The sequence below is a fragment of the Aedes aegypti genome, chromosome 1 (genome assembly GCF_002204515.2).
Source record: "Aedes aegypti strain LVP_AGWG chromosome 1, AaegL5.0 Primary Assembly, whole genome shotgun sequence".
NCBI lineage: Eukaryota > Metazoa > Arthropoda > Insecta > Diptera > Culicidae > Aedes > Aedes aegypti.
In genome coordinates this window covers 218,597,978-218,623,058 of record NC_035107.1, presented here as the reverse complement: position 1 = coordinate 218,623,058, position 25,081 = coordinate 218,597,978, and positions in this window count along the sequence as shown.

Here is a 25,081-nt window from a genome sequence, read left to right as displayed (position 1 = left end):
AAAGATTTCCAATCAATTGGTACAAGAATCTTGAGAACTTATCGGCGTTTGTAAGCTATAATTAGTCAAAATCTAACCACTTTTCGCGACGCGACCGATTTTGATTTTTCGAAATTGTACCCCAGTATGTTACCACAGGCAAACAGACGTAACACTTAGAACAAAAACAAAACAAATCGCAATCAAAATCATAGTCGATGGTGGTGGATTGGCCACCTACCATATATTTGAATCGACCGTTAAAAAGGGTGTCGATGGACTTCGTTGAGAGTGTGACGTCTGTTTGTCTGTGATGTTTCCGTAAGGACCTGTTCAGGGATTGAATCCAGAGAAAATTGAGAGAATCTCTCACGTATCGCTCTCTGTAACTATCATAACATGCTGCACATTATGAGAGACTGTTTCTCGTATACTGCTACAACTTTGATCTGATTGGGGGGATAGTAATGCATGATCAAACCCCTCTAAACATGCCTCAAGCCTAGGGGACACTATTGCTATTGAAAGTTCGTGGATTGTTTATCTTGCCAGTAAAGAAAAACACCTATCCCCAACGGTAAACAAGCGAGAAAAATGGATTTTATCATCGCTCTCTCTTTGGGGCTCTCGCTCGCTGCTTCCATTTATCAGACTTGTTACACTTTGCGATACAATGACGATCGTGGACCGCAACAGATGGGATATTTTTCTTTGCTTGCTTTGATCGTGCTTCATACTCAAATGAGAGCGAATTCTGCAATGCCTGGGCCTGTTGTATCCTCGAAACGTTACAGTTACGTTACGAAGGGGTGGGTGGGTGTTAAAAATGGACATTTTTGGCGTTATGAAATTTGTGAATGAATTTATTTAAATTATTAAATTATTAAACGTTATTTATCCAACATCAAAAAAGGACTTTGTCTCAAGATTTTGGATTTTCAGACCATTTGAATACTCTCGCAACAAAAGAACAGTAAACGAAACGTCAAAAATACTCACCACCCCGCGTGAGAGCGACTGCAACACGCAAATGGGTTATCCCTCGTGCCTGCTTGAAGCTTGAAGAGAGCACCGCAGGCAGCCGCGAAAGGGAGGCCGTTTTCGCGTGCAGCAGCTAGCTGAGTGCAAGAGTGGGTGGGTGGGCGGTCTGGGAGAGTATCACGGACGTCTTCTGCGGGACCTCGACTGGCGGCGCAAGCACAAATACCGTGCCACTCTGTTAGTTGAAGGCAACCCGCTCTCCTTGCTGCTGCTGCTGTTGTTATTGACTAGATGCGAGAAGCGGTCGGTCACAAGAGCAGTAGTGTTGCAAAAGGAGAAGTTAATATGAATCAGCTGCACATTTCGGTTTATGTGTGCAGTAGAGTGAGTGCCGGTCGTCGCCAGCCAGCTATAAAAATTGCCAACCATGGGTGAGAACGAGAGGCGGGATAGGGGGTTTTCGCACGGGCAACAGAGAGAATAGACCAACGAGAGGGGGGAGGTCGTCGACCTTTCGCAGCGTGAGGTTTTGCTTTCTCTTCGCTGTGTGTTTTGGATCTAGCGAGGCGCGCGGGCTGGCCGACAACGATGAGAGGGTGGTGAGCGCGGTGCAGCGAGAGCGATGTCGTCTCTGCTCGATTGCAGTTCGAGCAGTTTGAATCTGATGATGATGTACCTAGATGTTGAAGCCGGGACGAGATAAGAGCGGAGATGACGTCAAATGCAACCGGATTGCACCATTACACACCGGAGTAATTTAGGTCAATCATGATCAAAACTATTCGTTGTCTCAAATGGTCTTGTGATCTCCTTGTGCCGATATAATGACTAAAAACGGTTAAAGTAGAAGTACGATTATGGCTAAAATATAGCGGCTTATATTCACAGGAATAGTAAAGATACTTTTTTTTATGATAACTAGAACTTCATATGGACATTCGAGCAATACACTTAAAAAAATAAACATAAAATATTGATAATAATATTACATTTTGATAATCTTGCCTCACATATGGGGATTTCTTTTTATTTCCGTACGGGTTTGAGCCGAAAGGTCTCAGATTTTCATGAAACTTTTTCCACAGACAGGGCTCATCAATATATGAATAAAAAAAAAAAAAAAAAAAATGAGAAAAATTCAGGGTCGCCTATTTTTCCGGAAAACTCAGTTGGATTTTTTTTTGTTTTCCCCTGACACTACTTACTTTGAGAAATCATAACTCAAGAACGAAGCATCATAGAAACAAAGAAAAGGCTTATAGAGTCATTTTCCACAAAAATTTCAGCGATTAAAGCTTATGAAATTACCTTCTCAAAAATATATTTTTGAATGTTTTCCATTAATTGGAACATATTTTTTTCCGACTTTTCTTAACGAATTTTCTCAACGGTGGAAAATGTTTTGGAAAACTTCTTCCAGTTATTTTTTTTTATTCCTGAGAAAATTTGCTTTCATTTTCATAAAAAAAAACTTTGTTTCTACGATGCTTCGTTCATGAGTTATGATTTTTCAAAGTAAGTAGTGCCAGAGGAAAACAAAAAAAAATCCAACTGAGTTTTCCAGGAAAATAAGCGACCCTGAATTTTTCTCAATTTTTTTTTATTCATATATTGATGAGCCCTGCCTGTGGAAAAAGTTTCATGAAAATCTGAGACCCTTCGGCCCACTTTGTACGGAAATAAAAAAAAATCCCCACATGTCACCTTCTTAGCAGTTTACAAAAGGACATCCGTTACGAAATTTATGTTTTCATCCGGTAAAACTACTTCAACCGATGAATGTAAGTTTTCAAGTGACAACAAATAAAAACATTTTTCTGGTAAGCAATCCAATTTTTACCCGCTGGTTCGCTACAGACAAGAAAAGGAATCGCCTATCTCGATGCGTGGAAAATTTCTTCCAAGAAATGGTCCTGAAAATCACATTTCTTTGATCGCAGTACGCAGTTGGGAAGTGTTGCAGTAGCGACCACTAGTTGTTTAGTACGTATAAACGTGTTAATACATTTTCAACACGCGTTTCCATTTACTCTCAAGTGGTTATAGGCCCAGTACAGGCTATAGTTTGAAGAATTTCGACGATCACAATTCGTGTAGTTCCTGAGATGATTCCAAGGGATAATTCAAGTTCAACTTCTCAAAGCGAAGGAATGACTGGCGGTAACTAGAGACAGATAGCTGGAGGTGACTGGTCAACTGCAAGCGGGAGCAGTGTGCGGTCAATAGCAACTGTTCGGACTTTTGGAAGCGCGGTAACCCTACCGGCCATTAAGGAATTGAAAGGAAGGCAGAATTTTGCATCATGGGCTTTTTCAATGCAAGTGGCGCTTATACGCGAAGGTACGTGGCGTGCAGTCAAACCGTTGGAGAATGCGGCAGTGGATCCCGACATGAGCCGATCCCGACTAATCCGGAGGTTTGATCTTCTGGACAAATTGACGACTGTCAAGTTGGAAGATTGCGAATGCGAATCTGTTGAAGACTACGTGGACCAGTTGGTGACTACAGCAAATGATATGAGCGAGATTGGTTTTGAAGTCAACGATCAATGGCTGGCTTCATAACTGCTGAAAGGTTTACCATTACCTGAATATTATAATCCGATGATAATGGGTCTTCAAGCTGATGTAGTAAAGACGAAGATTACCCAAGCCGTTAAATGGCCTTTGAAGAGTTCCAGCAGTGAAGGTGCACTCTATTCAAAGCAGAAGATGAAGCGAACCAAGGGTAGTGCCGAAAAAAATAATGGTACCTGTTTTACTTGTAAGAAACCAGAGCATTACGCAGCAAACTGTCCCCAGAAGCAAAGCTCAAATTTTTCAAACCCGAAAGGTAAGGCATTGGGTGATATGAATAAAAAACGTTGAACTTTACTACATGTAGCATCTACTCAAAAACAAAATCCACAAAGTTTACTACACTTTGGTATGAATAAAAAACTTTTCGAACATGTAGTACTTACTACTTGTAATTGCAATAACATGCTCTTTCGTGTTATTGAACAAAAACAAGATTTCATTAAACATTTTAGGACTCAATTGGTAGTCGTTAGAATTCAATGTGGATCTTTCCTAAAACTCCCGGGTTCTCTTTGAAATTATTAAAATTCTTATCGATTTCCCAAAAAATCCCATTGAAATCTATAAAATATGTACCGACATTCAAAAGGTTTATGTTCTTACAGAAATACCGTCTCAAAGATACCCACAGAATTCCAAGAGATTAATATTCGGAATCCCATTCCCACCCCAATTCTAGAGTTTTTACCAGATTCCTAATATTCCCGCAATATTCCTAGAATGGTATTTAAACCTCAAGAATTATCATAAAAAATCCGACATCCCTATCGGAATCTCAAAGTTCGTACAGGAATTCCGGAATTCAAAAGGAAATCTGAGATGTCAGAATTTACACGTAAAATTCAGAATTACATTATCTGAATTCCTACCGACATCCTAAAATTCCTAGAAAATAACATAATTATCGTAATGGCAGAATTCACACGGATATTACAAATTTGCCACTGCCGGTAATCTTACCGGAATCTCAGCATTGGCGGGGCGAATGTTTTCGTAACCTCAGAATTCCTAAGCAAAACTCAAAATACCTTCCGAAATATCAAAACTCATATCGTTTCCCCATGATTTGTACTCAAAATTAAATTATTCCATTCAATTCCGCAATCTCAAAGCATGTGTAGCAACCTCTGAAGCCCATTGGGCCGTATGAATAAAATGTAGTAAAGTTGAGTTTACTACTTTCTCGGTAGTAAGCGCTATATGTGGAACACGAGTGGAACATGTTTGTGTCATTTTCCTTTCTACACCTTTCGAACATACTACAAACAACGCATTGCTATGAATAAAGGTAGCATTTACTATAAAGCTACTGGTAGTTAGCTTCAGAGGTTACTACACATGCTTTGAGATTGCGGAATTGAATGGAATAATTTACTTTTGAGTAAAAATCATGGGAAAACGATGTGAGTTTTGATATTTCGGAAGGTTATGAGGTTACGAAAACATTCGCCCCGCCAATTCTGAGATTCCGGTAAGATTGTAATATCCGTGTGAATTCTTGCATTACGGTAATTATGTTATTTTCAAGGAATTTTAGGATGTCGGTAAGAATTCAGATATTTACAATGTAATTCTGAATTTTACGTGTAAATTCTAACATCTCAGATTTCCTTTGGAATTCCGGATTTCCTGTAGGAACTTTGGGGTTCCGATAGGGTTGTCGGATTTTTTATGATAATTCTGGAAGTTTAAATACCATTCTAAGAATATGGCGGAAATATTAGAAATCTGGTAAAAACTCTAGAATTGGGGTGGGAATGGGATTCCGGATATTAACCTCTTAGAATTCTGTGGGTATCTTTGAGACGGTATTTCTGTAAGAATTTATGAGATTGCGGTGGGATTCCTGCAAATTATTGTGTGAATATTTGTAATTCTGAAAATCAATCTTTGTAATTATTGTAAAAACCTTTAAGATTCCGTTGATCTCCAGTTCCGTTGGAATTTCAAAGCAAAGCCTTAATATAAACCTTTTGAATGTCGGTAAATATTTTATAGATTTCAATGGGATTTTTTGTGAAATCGATAAGAATTTTAATAATTTCCCTGGTGTTTTACGGGAGATCCTCATTGAACTCTAACGACTACCAATGGAATCACTACCATGACCCCACAGTTATGGATCAAATAGTGTGGAGTCCAACCTATAAAATTCAATAAAACGACATGGAAAACGTAAAATTGTAATTTAAGAGCACGAATCGAATCGTTTCGAATTGGAGCTTCGGTTAGTAAACTGTTTTGAGTGTAATATTTACATAGGATTGCATAAAAAATAAAAATTGTATCGATTCCTGAAAACCATATTATGGATCAATTTTCATATTATGGATCAAATTGTGACATATTACGGATCAGTGCGCAAAATCAAGAGATTTTCAACTCAATGCATCTGTATTGCATGGTATGGCGAATGTTAACAATGTGTCATATATTACTGCAAAACATAGCAGTGATAGAGCTGGAAACAAGGGTAAAATGACCTTTTTTGTGATACTGCATTGTAGTAACTGAGACATTAACTGTTTTCGCTTCAAACCAAGTTTTCCACCCATTTTTGTCTTTAAAAAAATTAAATTTACAAACCTTGATGTTTTATTAGTTTTGTCGTTATTGCTATTGTCTGAAAATGTCGAATCCAATGCATAAAATAGCAGATATCTACATTCTTTGGAAGTGATCCATAACCGTGGTAAACGATCATTTCCTGGTCCATATTATGGATCACTAGCTAGAAGTGCTAATATTCGGTATTTAGAATCAACAATCAAGAAAAATGTTTTCCAAAGATGAATTCATACTAAATCGAAGCGAACGAGCATAAAACATTCTATAACATTTGAATTTTACCACCTGTGGGAGCTTATGAATGCTGACGGCACTTCTTACAGAAAACGACCATATAATGATAGCTGAGTGGTACCAACTAAACATTTGTCAAGTTCACCGTTATTCAGCGGTTGAATGTTGTGCTTAACATTACAAATGGTAGAAGACAAATAGTATAAGATGGGAAAAATATGTTTTACGTCAACGTTTATGTTTTGAGCGAGTTATCCGATGTTGAACGCCAAAGTGATCCGTCACTGTGGGTGATCCGTAACTGTGTGGGCATGGTATATATCACCCATAAAAATCTCTACATTCTAAGTTCTAGAAATTCCAAGGATCAGAAACCCCACCGAGAATATCACAGAAACACTTAGAACTTCCGGAATTCAACATGCTTTTAAGAAAACACACGGGGAGCATCAAAATTCTACCGAAATTTCACCAGAATCTCAGTACTGGTGCTAGAAAATATGTGGTTCCTAATTTGATTGCTGTAGTTTCAAGATCTCTTCATAGATGTTAGGCTAATATTAAAAAAATCATCAATCACTGGTGTTGGCGAAGACCGAAAGCCATTTAGAAAATTCTTTGATGAACCATCATCATAAAATCATAGACATATATCTTTATAAAGAGAATACCAAACTAATTGCAAAATTACACTACAAATCTTGTCAAGTTACAGCACCTTCATGATTTTTGAGCAAATTGTCGCGTAATCAATTAGATTCCATGCATTTCCTTCATATGCATGATTGTATTAATTTTAAACGTCTCTCTGAATAGATTGTTTTTTACGTGCAGAATCAATCTGCACTCTGCATGGAAATTTCTTAACGTGCAGCTTCAGTCACTGCTCATGTTCGAAAGTAGTAAGTACTACATGTTCGCAAAGTTGTTTATTCATACCAAAAGTGTAGTAAACTTTGTGGATTTTGTTTTTGAGTAGATGCTACATGTAGTAAAGTTCAACGCTTTTTATTCATACCGCCCATTGTGTGCTATGTTGGCTACAGGAGAAGGAAGATAAGAAGATTGGTTTTTCGATTCCGGCGCAACATCACACATGACACATGACAACATGACACATGACAACATCACACATGACACATGACATCAAATCCGCTGCAAGAGGTATAGTGAATCTGGAGTTAGAAGAAGGACCAATACATGTGAAGGACGTTTAGATAATTCCAGATCTGACGACAAACCTGTTGTCCATTAGCAACATATGTGCCACAAACATGACAGTCTTGTTCAAAATAGACGGATGCGAAGTTCGAGACGAAGATGGCGATATCGTTGTTACCGGTAATCAAGAGAATGGGATGTACAAACTGAATACGAAGAAATAGGAAAAAGCGTTTCTGGTGAAAGATTCAAGCTTGTGGCACCGCAGGCTAGGACATATGAATCAGCAGTATATGAGCAAACTTACAACGATGGTGAACAGGATGCCGCTACGATTTGGCGTCACAGCGGATGGTGTGGCATGCGCACACCAGAAGTTCTTTTCATTCTAGTTCCTCGCGTGCACAAAACCCGTTGGACCTGGTTCACTCTAATGTCTGCGGACGGGTAGAAGTTTCATCGATTGGTGGAAGCCGTTACTTCGTGACCTTTGCGAACGATGCCAGTCGCAAGGTTTTCGTGTATTTCATCAAGTCCAAAAGTCAAGTAAAAGAAGTGTACGAGAAATTCAAGGCATTCGTTGAACGACAAACGGGACGAAAATTGAAGATATTACGGACGGATAACGATACAGAGTATATCAACTCCACGATGAAGAACGCGATGAGGTGATTCACCAAACCACGTGTCCTTACACACCTGAACAAAACGGGACTGCGGAGAGGATGAATAGAACAGTTGTGGAGAAGGCGAGGTCAATGTTGAACGATGTCGGACTCCAGAAGTTTTGGGCGGAGGCCGTATCCACGGCAGCGTATTTGGTGAACAGATCTCCAACTCGATCACTAGAAACAACACCAGAAGAAGCGTGGTGTCAAAAGAAACCAGATTTGAAGCATTTACGAAAATTCGAATGTCAAGTAATGGTTCATTGTCCAAAGCAGAAGTTCGATTCCAAATAGGTCAAGGGCGTATTCGTTGGATATGCTGAGAATTCCAAAGGCTTCCGAATGTACGATCAAGAAAAAGACAAGATGATAATAAGTCGAGATGTCGTGTTCATTAATAAGAAGCAGAAGTTTCAACCAAAGGATGTAAGTGAACAGTTTCAAGATCATCCTGTTATTCGACTGGCCGGAAAAAAATGCTGAACAAGAAAATGAAGGCCCAAATGTTTAACCACCGTCAACCAATCAAAAAATATCTCCTTCCGTAGAAATTGCCGAGGCCAGCACTGCGCTCCCACCGCAATCTGGTAGAACCGCCGATGAGCAGCAAGGATTCGGGCGCAGCGGTTGGGAGCGCCAGCCTCAAGGCAAGTATTCCGATTTCATGTGTTTTAGTTCTTCTGAGCACAACCAGTACACACGCGTTTCCATTTACTCTCAAGTTTGGAGAAGCAAGGTTTTTCATAGGGCTGAGAATCACACGCGATAGAGCGAATGGCAATATTTGGCTGGACCAACAGCAGTACGTTAAGGATGTTCTCGAACAGTTCAACATGACGAACTGTAGCCCCGTTTCTAATCCGGTTGATCCTGGCGCAAAGCTCGACAAATCGATGTGCCCATGCGAACCAGAAGAAGTGCAGAGCATGTAGGCCATCCCATACAAAGAGGCAGTCGGGACATTGACATTCATCGATGATGCAACAAGACCAGACAGTTCCTTAGCTGTAAATATGGTGAGTAAGTTTAGCAGTAACCCTGGCCGTAGGCATTGGGAGGAAGTGAAACGAATCATGCGTTACCTGAAGGGCACTTCAAACAATCGTTTGAAATACTCGATGATTGGCAATCCACATTTTACTGGTTATACGGATGAGGATTGGGGAGGAGATGAAGATCAAAGATTTACCACAGGTTATGTCTTAAGCAAGATGGGAGGAGCACTCTCATGGAACTGCAAACATCAAGATGTAGTGGCATTATCAACTTGTGTAGCCGAATATATTGCTTTATCAAGAACTACACAAGAAGCTCTCTGGTGACAGCAGATGTTGCAGCAAATTAACAGAGTTCTACAAGTGCCAATTCTATGCAACAACCAATCTGCCATATGCGTTGCAAGAAATCAAGTTTATAACCCCCGTCCGAAACGCATCTCAATACGGTATTATTTCGTTCGTGAAGCTCTGGATCGTGGCGACATTGGACTTTCGATTATGTTTCTACAAAGTAGCAGCCGGCGGACGGATTTACCAAGCCATTAACTGAACTGCTCGGTATCGTAGGTTAAGGAGGAGTATTGCGGTATGGTGAAGCTAAGTAACTTACGAATAGCTGTCGTTATGCCTAGCAACAAGAGATGGTCAAAACGGCTCATTTCAGTGAACGGATCTGAACCGAATCACTCATTTTAGTGAACCGGATCTTTTGAACGGTTCAGTGGCTCGTAAAGCAAGAGCTAACGGAAAAAAGAGCGGTTCACTCCCGCGACATGCGTCGTTCCTTTTGTACCTTTATCTCTCTCATATTCTCTGTACCTTCACTACCCCAGGAACTCACGATACACTCGGCCAATTTTCTCTACCCCAACCAAAATATACTTTGCTGTCATTCAAGTGGGCACTTTTTCTCTCTATCTTATATCTGCCTGTGTGCGGGGCATTTTTTTCTGTCTATGCTGAGAGCGCAGAGAACATGGAGCAGCAGAAAACTTTGGTTGCTTGCATGTGTGGAGTGGCGCGCAAAGCAAGGCACGTGTCAAGCGTACAATAAAGCCGAGAAATGTACGAAAGAGAAAAGAGTCACTTTATGTTTGATCCGTGGTGATCAAATGAACCGACTCTCGTCAAAAAAGAGCCACAGATCACTCGTTGATGGATTCGGATCTTTTGAACGGCTCAGATTTTTTTGCCCATTTCTATTAGCAACCCACTTGCTTGGTAGCGACCCCTAGTTGTTTAGCACAATCAATACATACACGTTTCCATTTATTCTCAAATGGAAGAAATGTCATTTCAAATGGGGCCCTCTGTAGGAAATTTCTTGACCCATTCAGTCCAGCAATTTCTTTACTTTTCTTGAACAAAACAGCAAGCTCAGCATTAAGCAAAGTATGCTGTTTCCCTCAAGAAAAGTAAAGAAATTCCTCGACTGAATGGGTCAAGAAATTTCCTACAGAGAGCCCCCTTTGAAATGACATTTCTTCTCAACTGCGTACTGCGATCAGAAAAATGTGATTTTCTGGACCATTTCTGGGAAGAAATTTTCCACGCATCGAGATAGGCGATTCCTTTTCTTGTCAGTAGCAAACCAGCCTTTAAGCCTGATCGCTGCTGAAAAGTAATTTCTTAGCCTTCTTGATGCATGGGAAATTCCTGCAAGGAATCGATAAAGAATGCGCTTTATCTGATCGTAGTACGCGGTTGAAAAGAAATGTCAGTTCAAACGGGTGTCGCTGTAGAAAATTTCTGCAAGGAATCGGCGAGAAATTGCTGCATTGTGTAGTGCACATTTTATTTATTTTTTGTTAAATTGATCAAAACCAAATGGCCGCCAAAGACATTTTCTATGGAGAATGTCGGTCCCCCAAGGTTTTTTTTTAAATTTGTGAAAAATGGTGCAAAAATATCGAGAAACAAAAAAAGTTATCGCGATTTGATTTTTGTTAGCATTAAAAAATGAAGCTGCCGGTAGATTAAAAAAATGATGAATTTGCTAAATTTTCATAGCATTTTCAGTAAGCTGGATTAATCTGTAGGAAATTTTGAGAACTCCTAATACTCGAGGAATTTCCATTAGGTTTTTAATTTTTAGGTTGACAGCAATATTCCCCAAGGAATCCTCAGTTTTCATCGACGAACAACTTGTTAAGTATAACAAATGTGAATAATGTTCAAATAAACGTATAACCCATCATGAATTCAATCAGTCTGATTTTCTGTCTATTTTCGGAAAGTTTGCGCAGTTATCTTCAATTTCTGTTGATACTTACTTGATTATTGATGGGCTGCAATTCGCTACGATGAATCTGTGCCAAACGGATGAGTTTTCTCCACTGGGCTCGGTCCTGGGCTAATCGCTTCCAGTCGCCCTGAGCGTTAAGTGCCCTTAAGTCCTCCTCAACTGCAAAAAGCCATCGTGTGCGCGGCTTATCACGAAGTCGGCGGCCTCGTCCGAGTTCTCAGTTGACTATTATCTTAGCTTGTCTTTCTTCCGGCATACGGACAACGTGACCAGCCGTGCCGTGTTTTGTGCGCTCGGCAATATCCACCTCTTTATACGCTTGATACAACTCGTGATTCTTGCGACGCTGTCAGATGCTGCAGGATAACCGGAAGAATCAGTGTCTTGTACAACGCGAGTTTTGTCGTCTTTCCACTTCACGGGTAACGTCATTACCGCACGTCACTAGTGTTCCGAGATATACAAATACTCCCACCACTTCAATCGTTTCACCACCTAGCACCATTTCGCTACCACTAACACGTTCGGACCCACGTTGACCACTAGGTATCATGTACTTTGTGGTGTTGATCGTCAGTCCGATGCTCGCTGTCTCCTTCTTGAAATGCACGAACGCCTCTCCCACTGCCCGACGGTCAATCCCGATGATGTCGATATCGTCCTCAAAGCCAAGGAGCATATGTGAACGTGTGATAATGGCACCGCTTTTCTGCACACCGGCTCTCCTGATAGCACCTTCGAGCGCTACTTACGTTAAACAGCAAGTAAGAAAGAGCGTCACCCTGTTTCAATCCATCTAAGGTTACGAACGATGACGAAATCTCGCCTACCACCCGAATAGCGTTGCACGAATCAGTCTAATCGGCTTCGCCGGAAAACCATGTTCGGACATAATTTGCCACAACTCGTTTTTCTTCACTGAATCGTACGTTGTTTGCAAGCATATGATGAGTCTGCAAGATCTCCCGAAATTTATCTAGGATTTGACGCACGGTAAACATTTGGTATTCGCCGACAAAGGACTCATCATGCGGTCTCAATGTGTTGAATAGAGTTCCAGACATGATGTTGATGTAAACCTAAATAAATAAATAAAAATAAAAACAGAAACCTCTGGTGAGTCGTGAAAAATAAGCTCAATGGCTAGCTGGGTCGTTCATCAGAAAAGATTTGGAACCTATGCTTTGTTTTTTTTCAAATAAAAAAACTGCAGGCTTTGTTTTCGTCGTCATGGAACCAACCCAAACTTATAGCTATTGGGCTTGAAGTTTGTAAAAACACACAAGATTTGGCCGACAAAAAGCCCCTATGGCAAAGAGTAAATTCCCCTATCTTTTGGAAAATTTGAAAACGATAATTCTAAATGCCTGTAGGGTAGATGTACCAGTTATGGACATAATGGTTCCCTATTTCGCCATACGTGATAATTTATTTATTTTAAATTTTTAACCATTCTTTGTGTTTTAGTAGTTTGATATCAAATGAATCTTGATGTTAAAACATTAAAAAATATTCGAAATGTGAAAGTTTTTGAGAAAGCACATATGGCCAAAAAGGGAACCACTATAGCTATAACTGGTACACTTTCCCTACATCTAATATTCCTAGGTTAGAGTTCCCAACCAGTGGTCCGCGGACCCCCAGGGGGCTGAGACGACTTTGTAGCAATTTAAGCCATTGCAAATAAGTGTCGTGCTGCTATTAATGAGTATATGTATGTGAGAAGTCTCCAACCTTGCATGCTTTACCAGATTACCGCATTATCACCGCATTCCAGATTTTTGATACTTCACATAATATAATTTTATAACTTACTAGTGGTCCCGCCAAACTTCGTCTTGCCATCAAGTAGGCTGTTAAAAAACGTCATGGCACGTCCATACAAAATGACAATCCCGTCCACTCTCACTGTTTCGACTATCATGGTGAATATCCTGAGCATTTTATACACACAAACACGTCGGAGCACTTCAGGAACATAACTACGGAAGAATTTTTGAAATCCGATAATCCGTTCTCCAGCCATTTCGTGACATACAAACACCATTCCATTTTTATTTATATAGATTATGATTTTTCTAAACTGCGGAATATACGTATTACCTCCAACGTCATTATTGGAACAAAGTATTCAGGCAATTCGAGGCGAGAAATATTCATTCACCATTGACGAAATCTTCTTAAATTTATCACCAGAGTTTTTCGTTAGATTTTCAAATGATATCTGTAGTATTGAGCATCAGTAGAATTGGGCGGCAATTTTGACAATACAGTCGCCTCTCCACATCTCGATATCGAAGGGACCATCGAGATAGGGAGAGATCGAACTCATTGAAAATCACTCCGTTGCCAGGAAAATTAAAAACAAACAGATGTCATTTCGTCTTCGCAAATTGTTTTGAATCTCTAAAATCTAGTCTAGTAACCTTTGATAAAGGGCATATCGACATACGGAGAGAAAATTGGGAACGAAAATCACATCGAGATAGGTGTGGGGACGGACCTGGTGTAGGGGTTAGAACACACGCCTCTCACGCCGAGGACCTGGGATCGAATACTATCCCCGAGATAGTCACTAAAAATTTCAGTAGTGACGACTTCCTTCGGAAGGGAAGTAAAGCCGTTGGTCCCGAGATGAACTAGCCCAGGGCTAAAAATCTCGTTAATAAAGATAGAAAAAAAAACATCGAGATAGGGAGAAATCAAGATAAGGAGGATATCGAAATATGGAGAGTGAAAATGTATGCAGAATGATGGGACCGAAAAAATCATCAACCTAGGGAGAGATATCGAGATGTAGAACATCGAGATGTGGAGAGTCAACTGTATTTCTAAGAGTTTTTGGTGAAAATTCTAATTGTCGACTGTTGGCACATCAGAAAAAGAGCTTCTTTCCTAAAATATGTAGCTTCAGGAACTGATTTCTAATGGATACCTAATTTTTTTTTAAATCCTGGCAAGACATTCTTGGATTACTGGTAAAATTCTTGAGGAATATCTGAGGAAACATTCAAATCTTATTGAAAATTCGAAAAATGGGATGATTAATGGAGAAGTAATCTTATACATACTCTTAATGAATTGCTGGCAAGATTTTTGTTCGAATCTTCCCAAGTAGGCATTCGATTTTTATTTGGGCAAGATACGCTTAGGAGGTTAGATTTTATACAAAATGGTCAAAATGAGAGATTTATGATGACTTTAAACTTGAGATACAGAGATCCAAGCATCCAAAGATGACATTTTTGTAAAAATAACGACAAATTATGTTATTCTGTCCAGAACTGTAATTGCAAGACTCCTGGCTAAATTTTTACCGAAGTTCATAGCAAAATTCTTACATTATCAGTGGTGAGGCAATTTTTAGGTTTGTCTGCCAAGTATGTTTTATTCCGAGGTCTTTGGCAGATTTTCACTAATCTTGTGAAGAGCATCCGATTGATCTTTTTGGTACTTGACGAGACCATACGCAGAAATCTCGCAAGATATAACTGCTTCAGTTATTCAATCTGTTTTTGAGCTAAATTAAGATCATTGGAGTTACAGTCATCCCTCCATGAGTCGATGTTCCATTACTCGATATCGACTCATGGAACCATACTAAAAACATAAAATCATGGTTACTATGATGGTCCCTTAAAACAGCTTTCCAAAGAATAGCTGTTCCATGACTCGATATTTCCATGAGTCGATGGTCCCTTCAATATCGACTCATGGAGGTTTGACTGTATAATTTGGGCATCGTTTCCATGCTTTGATTTCAAGATCATTTATTTTCAGGGGTCCGCAATATGTTTTTCGAACTTCGAAAAATTGAGAACATCTGTTATAGGTATAAACCTATTGTTTTTTGATATATGTAACCACAACTGAGGCATGATCTTAGCTATGTTTAAAAAATGCAGCGCGATCAAACATCACAATTTTCAAACTTGAAATAATGGCCACGATTTTGTTCTAGTTACTCCTCTGTGCATCGGCGAGAATCGCGCGATGACTCGAGAAGGACGAACGTTGATTGAAGATCACCTTCGACAACACGTTCCGACAGCGGGGACGTTGCGTGGGAGGTTTGATTTCTCATCTTCACCCATCATTTGCCAACCCCTACGGCACACTTTTCAATCTTCACATGTATTTATTAAGTATCGACAGTTGAAAGGTGTTTAGAGCAGCAGACGAGGTACCCAAAGGTACTCACAAAACTTTGAAGAGGGTGGCCTTCTGGCTGTGAAGGCTATTGGCGCGTGCTGCTGGCGGCAATGACGTGCGAAGTTCTTCGATCGAATAGGTACACCGTGGCTGAGCGAGATATGAGAATAGCAGTCGTCAGTATAAAGTGCGGCATGGCGACGAAGCGGCTTTTTCCGAACTGAGCCTGTATGCTGTTGCATTTGGTCGGTAGGTAGGTATAGGCAAACGGCCATGCAAAACGAACGTTAGTGCACATGGTTGCATTTTGGGTCGTTATGACACTAGTGATGGCGAGGCGAGGCGAACGAGGACGGCCTTCAACTGCGCGCTGCAAAGCGGGTCGTTCACAACAGAGAGAATGCAAATCGGGTTCGGTGGCTTGGTGGAGGATACAGCGCCGATCCAGGGTCGCGTGGTAATGCTTTGTGCGATGGGCTCTCTCTGTATGGAGGGGTGGTAGGTCATTTGGCATAAAGTCGTTTGGCATAAAGCTGTTTGGCATAAAGTCGTTTGGCATAATGGTCATTTGGCATAAAGTCGTTTGGCATAATGGTCGTTTGGCATAACGGTCGTTTGGCATAACGGTCGTTCGGCATAATGGTCGTTTGGCATAATAGTCATTTGGCATAATGAGTCTGAAACCAAGAATTTCTTAAGATGAGATTCGGGCTTGTTTTGGAGTCAATAATTGACAATAATTGATACAAAATGTCACCTTATTCTACAAACATATGCTCTTGAATAAACTAAAGCATATTAGGAAAGTTATTGTCAATAATATTTTATAATTTATGCAGAAATTACCCTTCTTTCAAATATTTATTCTTCTTTTGAGTTCCGCTTATTAAAATCCGCTTCCGGATTTTTTTTTTAAATATGATGTAACCAATTATAGGCATAAAAACTATTCATTTGAAATTGAAACAAATTTCACCTTCTTTTATACATAGGCTGTTCTTTTAAGATTTCTTTATTTTTTAGATATTTTTTTAGATTTTTGATAGACTGACAAAATGGCGGCAATTGATAACATTGATCTGCTCAAGTTATCAGCGAAAAGAGAAATCGATTACTGCAGTTAATTTGATGGGTTGTGCTACTTTTTCCGTAATGTCGGTTCCCCAAATGTCATTACCCCGAACGCCAGTGTTCCGAATACCAGTTTCCCGAATATCCCGCTTCAACAAAAAGTCCACTTCCCCGAAAAGTTTGTGACACTCATACTTGTCGTAACTTTAAACATTTCAGGGTGGTTAGCGAACTGACCATCCGATATGCACCCTTCTTTATTTAATTGGCGGTTCTTTCGAGTTTTACCGTCCTCAATATTTTTGCCAACATAAGTATAGCCAAGAATGACAGAATACCAGCTTGTTTTGATTGCTTATCGTTCTTGCTGGTTTACCTTCCAGCCACTAAAGACTATTATAGCACCTATTTCAACTGCATCACTTTTCGGGGAAACGAGTCATTCTAGGAACTGGCATTCGGGGAACCGACATTCAGAGAAACGACATTCGGGGAAAAGTAGGACAAGAGCTATGATTCTGAACGCAATGTTTGATGTCTTTTCGTCTTACTATGCCGCAATAGTTTTTGGCGTCCAATCTTCTATTGATTTAATCATAAATTTTGCCTTCTTCTAAAAATAGGCTGTTCTTTATATTTATACTGTTTTAAATTATATTATTTAGTCAAGCTAAATGTTTACCATTTATATATTTCGCAATTCTTGCAAGATGTGCTGTTAAAATAATAATTACTTTAGAACCTGTAAATATTCAACATATTTTTTTGCAAACACAAGATCTCCTTTCAACATATGCTGGAAAAATATTATTTCAAAACCAAATTTTCCCTCCTTTCGAGAATAGACAGCGTTTTTAATGTACACTTTCAAAATCAAAATTTATATTGAATCGTTCAAAAGTTTTGCCACATAAATTTTCTTTCAAAAATGTGTAGTTTATTTGAGTTATGTTGTGAGAAGATATACAGTGTTAGAGCCGTAAACATTTTAAACGAAAAATAATCTGCTCTTGTATATAGGCTATTTTTGCATTATGCTGCAATAATAGATCTTTGGATAGGAGCTTTTAATATTTTGCAAAAAAATTTTTCCTTCTTCTACCAAGTAATTTTCATCAAATGTTACGTACAAACTGGGACAGTGCTTGATCTGCAGCAAAATGTGTGCGTTCCCTTAATTAATTACTGCGAACTTTCTTTGGCAATTTACTATTTTCAAATATGTATATCGCAACAACTCAACGACACTTTATGTTCTTTTTGCTATGGGCTCAGTGGTGCTGATCTCGGTAAAAGTTTCGAAAATGCCGATATTCATTCTAACTCAATCATTATGCCAAACGGCCATTATGCCAAACGGTCATTATGCCAAACGACCATTATGCCAAACGGCTTTATGCCAAACGACCTTATGCCAAACGACTTTATGCCAAACGGGGTACAATCGTATGGTGGCCACTGCTCTGCCTGTAGAAATTTGTAAGTGATAAAACTATGGCGTTTAATACACCTGAAAGATGTAAGGGAACATGTCAATATCGGTGTCTTGAGAAATTTTGTACACGAAATTCTTGATAGCCGATCATATCCCGTTAGCATCGAATCCTGATGGTGGTTTCGGTGCATTCATTTCTTGTAGTTGACGGAACAAGTGCATCGAATGCGTCGAGATGGTCTAATCAGGCCTGCCCAACCTTTCTGAAACGCGGGCAAAATCTCAGCAACAGTAACAGGTGGCGGGCCAAATTTCGTGTAGTCCACATAAAAATCCATCTTCATAAAATCAAACAACAGTAAATTAATGAAAAAGGTTTTTTTTTAAATAGAAATATATATTTGTACTGAGCATGTCACCGAGGACTAGGTGAGAGCTGAGCTCATGATTATATAATCTAGCCCAGATTTTCATATGCATCCAATCCAAGATTATATTAGAAACCTATCGTCAAACAAGGTTACATATAACGACGCACAGTGATTCGTGTCCATACAAAAGTTGGAAAAAAGTCTAATGAAGTTTCTTTACCCTAATTTATCAAATTATGTATTTCTTGGAACTATTTATCGTCATCGCATGGTTAAACCCATTTTTAGGTGATTATACATATATGAGTTCTATGTTATCAACATGTGATATTAGCTTCGTCAAGGTGTGCTGCATTTGAGCCCAGTTAGTGAATGGCTCGAAAATGGAATCATTCAGTATCGTTATATAGCTATATTGTTGAATGATTTCAACAAATATGCCTTTTAATTAGCACTCAAATAGAAGTATTCCTTACAGTTAATAATTTATAATCGTACTCAGTATTGTCCCATTAGACTGATGCAAATTTTGAAGTTTTTGCTCCCCTATGCTTAAACGATGTCAATTATGATGAAAATGATCCTCCCAAAATTTGAAGTGATTCGGAAGAAATTTGACTGTGCACACGCCATTTGAAGTTTACTATGGTTACTATGGAAAACGCCAATCTTTTGTGTTCAGCCCTCTATCTCTTCGTCATGATATTTTATGGAAAAGAAAACACACTCATCTCATGTGAAAACTTCCCAGCTACAACTTTGCTGAAGACCACATTTTGATGGGACGTAAAGATAATTTGTTATTATTGATAACAAAGCCTATTTCATGATGAGATGATTATTTAATTACTTCAATAGCAACACTGCTTTTTTGCTGTAGAACAGTGGTGCTCAAGCTGGAGCACGTTGCGGGCCAAATCATGATTTTTCATCAGTGCAGCGGGCCGCGATATTTGAATCTGATTGGTGCGGTCTTTGTTTATTTGCTCGTCTCGCAGGAAACCATTTTCAAGATGCGCACTTAAAATACTACACACAAAGCTTTTGCAGTTTGTTGCAGGCAATAAGCTCAATAAATCAGCTGAATTAGATAGTTTCTGAATCTCCAAGTTCTGAAAAACTAACGCATCAATAATACCAAGTAAACGTTTTTCCAACAATTGATAGTTTTTGTGTCACATAAAATGTAGCACGATCGATTTCTTTCTAAAGATTTTAAAGATTCTAAAGATAAGAAAAGATTCAGAATGATTTGCAGATTAATTGTTTTGATTTTTTTTGTAAGATTCTGCCTGTGAATATAAACATTGAAAATAATTAATTGTGAACGAACCAGATTCAGAATCAAGATCAAATCCAGATTTTTGAAATTATTATGAAAATATTCATATTCTTCAGCATTAAATCAGTCATTTAACTGTTACATATGATAATATCATTTTTCCCAACGACGTATTTGACAAGAGATCCCAAAACATTTAAACAAGAACCACAAAAATAATAAAGACCAGTACGAGTTTTTTTCCCATTTCTTTGGAAGTATTGGAAGTCCTTACTAAATGTTATGCACTTTTGTAATTGTAGAATAAGAATTTTCTTCTTTTCTCTTAAAGTGTTCCGCGGGCCGCAATCTTGGGCTCAGAGAGCCACATGCGGCCCGCGGGCCGCAGGATGAGCACCACTGCTGTAGAACATAGTAGCCTGGATTACTTTGATCTATTCTTCCCGCCAGGAGCACTACTGTTGCCTGCCGAACAGTTGGTGAAGCATGCTACATGCAAACCAACTTTATGATGATGAATAACAATTTATCCTGACGTCCAATCAAAAAGTGGTCTTCGGCAAAGTTATAGCTGAGAAGTTTTCACATGAGATGAGAGTGTTCACTTTTCCATAAAATATTATGACGAAGAGATAGAGGGCTGAACACAAAAGAATGGCGTTTTCCATAGTAATCTCCATATAAACTTCAAATGGCGTGTGCACAGTCAAATTTCTTCCGAATCACTTCAAATTTTAGGAGGATGCTACTTACCATAATTAAAATTGTTTAAGCATAGGGGAGCTATAATTTCAAAATTTGCATCACTCTATTGTCCCATCCAATCCGTTGCGCAAGATGAGTCAAAGATTTACCAAAACCTGACAGAAAAAATAAATAAATCAAGACTAATTTGATATGTGTTCAAGTGTGTGCTCACATTTAGCATAGCATAGCATAGCATAGCATAGACTGACTGTACATGTCAATGGTTGCTACTCCGTGATTGATCGGAACTGGTAAGAATTGCACTGGGATCCAAATGAATAAGGGATGGGAGTTTCCGCTTACTCTCGAAGTGCAATTTTAGCAGATCTAATATTATTGATCAATAACGGCGCCGGCCAAGTCCTTACAGTCAGTTGGGATGGGGAAGGAATGTTAGGGTGTAATGATTGTTGCTTCTAGAGACCGAGAATACCTCTGCATCTCCACAATCATCACGGGAAGGGTGTTTATTAGTGAGGGAGGAAAAGATCTGGGAGTCACCTCTGGTCGGTGATGCGATCCATGGACAAGGGGGATATATACGACTTATATTTAAAGCTAGTTTTGGGAGAAGCTTTAAAAAACACGTCAACATCTATATTGTCGAACAATTCAAAAGACTTTTTTATTAATGACAAAAATTGAAAATTACATGTATATATTTTAAATTATATGAAACAGGAATAATGCCGACACTTGTAGTGACGAACCATACATAGTTTGTTTGAAAATTACATATAAGTATTACTGTGCATTTTGTCTCGATATGGTAGAAGTTTAAAAAAATACGTCAACATTCACAATGTCGAATAATTCAAAAGGTAATTTTTAATAATGTCAAAAAGAGAAAAATATATGTATATTGAAATTGTATAAGAAAAAAGCCGACACTTATAGTGACGAACCATACAAAGTTTGTTTTAATATTACTTAAAAGTTACGCTTTCAAGAAAATATGTGTTATCATAAGCATGAAACGAACTCACCAGTTGGTAATCCATCCTCGACTGAACACAAAACTGACACTGACAGCAAAACTTCTTGGCGTACCGAAAATAAACCGTCTTGCTTGGGCCTTCCCAAATTCCTACCCAGCAAAACGCTCCAAAACAGGAAAAAAAATCGGCGTCGAAACCACGCGCGAAACCGTGAGCAAAATCTATCGGACGACGCAAAACCGAACTGTCCTGCTTGGGCTTCACGAAGCACTACCCAGCAAGACGCTCCAAAACAGCAAAAAAAAAAATCCCATATCTGTCAAAGGATAGAGACTCTAGTTCGATTTTATCCAGATTGTCTTTGGAGAATTTCCTCCGAATCCGGACTGGGTGGTGGCCGGAGCGCCGAAAGCCGGTGTCCCCGTAGTACTCGCCCCGAACAGTCCACCTGCGGCGTTGCGGTTGCGTTTGTCCGAAGAGCGAAGGCGTCGCCTGTTGGCCAAAAGCGGGCGTAGCCCCAAAGGCCCCAGTCGTCGCCGGTTTCCCAGAGGTACTCGTCTGCCCGAATGGACTGGCCGTGACTGTGGTGCTTCCGAATATGCTGCCAAATCCCCCGGCAGCACTCGTTTGGCCGAATGCTCCCTGCTTGGGGCCAAACATGATAAATTTCCAAAAATTCGCTTGAAAGCTTCCGAATCGCTATCACTTTTGTTTTGATTTTTGCTCCGTCCCAGCTCAAGTGTGTGCTCACATTTAAAAACTAAGTTGAATTTTATTTAGTTTGCTCCATATATTCGGACATATACTTCAAAATGCTCCTAAAAAATTCGATTTCTACTCAATATTAATGTGATCTTGGTAAAAGACTATTCAACTATCGTATAAAAATACAAACATATTTTAGAAATTTTTAGAGAAAGTTTGTTTTTTACCTATTTCTTGCCCTCGCATCACTGTGCGACGGGGTGTCTTGAGACACATGGTAATTTACAATCAAATTTCACTAAAAAGCACAATATCAAGAGAAAAATTATTTTTAATCGGTCCTACAATACACGTGACCAACAATTCAAGTAGTGGTTACAATTGAAGCTGTCATTGGAATTATTTTAACTCTTTCAAATCTCTTGAAATCTGTTACTTGACGGAGTTTAGTAAGTTAGATTTAATTTACAAAACTAATACTTACTATTAATGGCTTTCTTATCTATATTAATAAAAATGGAATGGTGTTTGTATGTCACGAAATGACTTCCGAACGGGTCAACGGATTTGAATGATTATATTTTCGTTTTGTTCGTCAAGTATTCCGACGTGTTTGTGTGTATCGAAATCTCAGGATATAGGCCTATTCACATGACGTTCCAAAACAGCTGATCGGGAAGCTCTTTGACAGTTCTTCTATGAAAATGACAGCCTCGTGTATGCAGCGGTCCTCCACTGATGTAAACAAATGCATAGACGGATCTGTCACATGAAAAGGCCTATTCACCGCGAAAATCGGAAAAACGAGCGTACATGGAACTGTCATATTGTATGGGAAGATTCATAGCGTTTTTGAACAGCCTACTTGATAGCAAGACAAAGTTTGCCGGGACAACTAGTAACAAATAAACAAAAATACTTCGCATTTTACAAAATAATAATACCAACTTCTTAATAAAAATACTTTTTATAAAAATGTTCCAATGTGGGATGACTTACAACACTTAATATCAAAGCAATTTAGAGTTAATGAAAGTGGAATACTTTTGTAGTTGGTGTACTTTATAATTAAGCGTAATAATTCATTAATCCACTACATACCCCCGGTTTGAATATTGTTCAGCTAATGTATAGAACCTTGATGCTATAACCCCTCATTTTTCCTCACACAAAATCCTAATTAGTTTCTTACAAATAAATAATCAAAACGTTCATGATTGAATGCTTTAAATACATGGATAGCAATACTTGACAAGTGCGACTAATAAAAATATCAACATTTTGATGAAAAAAAAAAACTAAATTAGCATTGCACGATGACGTCAAAAACAACGGTGCCAGTACCTGTCAAAGTTGACATGTGCCAAAAGGAAGGACGTTTCAAGTAATACTGTTTCATATGATATGCCCTCTTCAACATCTAATCCAATTTCTCTCGCCTTTCCTTTACGGTCCATCTAGTATTTATTGCTTTCTTCTCCATGCTCTCTCTTACTTCGAGCAAAATAGACCGATATGCCGGTAAACAGATTCAAAATATAGTTATCACGGTCGATACCTTTGTATGTAACATTTCCTTAAGGTGGCCAAACTTTTCCACTTTTCCCTAATTCGTTTGATGATTAATTGTTTAATTTGTTTCATTGTTTAATTGATCAAAAGTTTTTTTTTTTATTTTTCAAGAGATTTGCCAAAATATTTTATCCATACTTTACAGTCCTTGCCATGTTTTGAAAATACTTATGGTACTGATCATAGTCTGAACATTAATGGAATAACTCCTTGATTTTTTTTTGCAAAATCCTCAAATGATAGGGGAAGGGGTGGTAAAATAAACACCTTAAGGAAACCAACTTGTTTCTGTTAGAAAAACGAGGAAGTTGTATGGATCTACCCCACAACATCAAAAACAGGGAAGTTATCTATAGCAGCGACACGAATTCATACTAAAATAGCTGAATTTTCACATATTTTTGTCGCTAGTAAAAATCGATGTAATAATGTTCATTTTAGCTGCACTATGTGGGTAAAATGAACAAAATTCAAAATTCAAAATTAAATTTCTGAAAATTTTATTGCCATTTCGGTATGGTATATCCATTAATGACTGTAATCCATTCAAAAAGAATTCTAAAGGTATCAGATTTGACCTATGACGATATTCACCTCACTGAAAAACCTCAAGTCTTCCGAGCTAAAAGTTACGTCAGTTCTAATTTTCAAACGTGATTTTCTAAAATCTTAATTTTCGTTAATATTTTCACTTCAATTGACCTACGTATCATCTCAAACACTCTGTTTTATGTTATAAATCGTCCGTGCGTGATAAAAAATCATCGAAATTTGTTCTTTCTAGAATCTAGAATCTAGATAAAAGTCAAGGTGTTCATTTTACCACCCCTGTTCATTTTACCACCACTTCCCCTACTTGGAACAATAAAGGTTGTTTCTTATTCATTACATTTTTTATTGATAAAACATACTTGGCTTATCGAATTCCTATCCAAGGATCATTGTTGTCTTTCAAGTCATTGCTACTATCATTACTTGTCTATATCAGGGCGTTAATGATTTATCATAAATTTAATCATGATTAATGATTAATGATTATGATTAATCAAAAATGTTAATCATTAATCATAAAAATTAAGAGTTAATCATTAATCACTAATCATTATCATTGCAATATAATGTTTTAATCATTAATCATTAATCATAATCATAAAGATCGCCAATTTTATTCAGTAATCATAATCTTAATCATAAATCAAACACTTAATCGATCATCAATCAATCATTGAACAAAATTTTACAAATTTTATAACATTGCCTTCTAATGTATAAATAAATTTTGCATTTCTTATGCTCAAGGAAGTTTCAAATTCAACCAAGTACAGCATGACTTTGCTTTGTATCCGCGGACGTTACCATAAGACTAAAAAAGACCCTTAAATATTTCCTTCATGT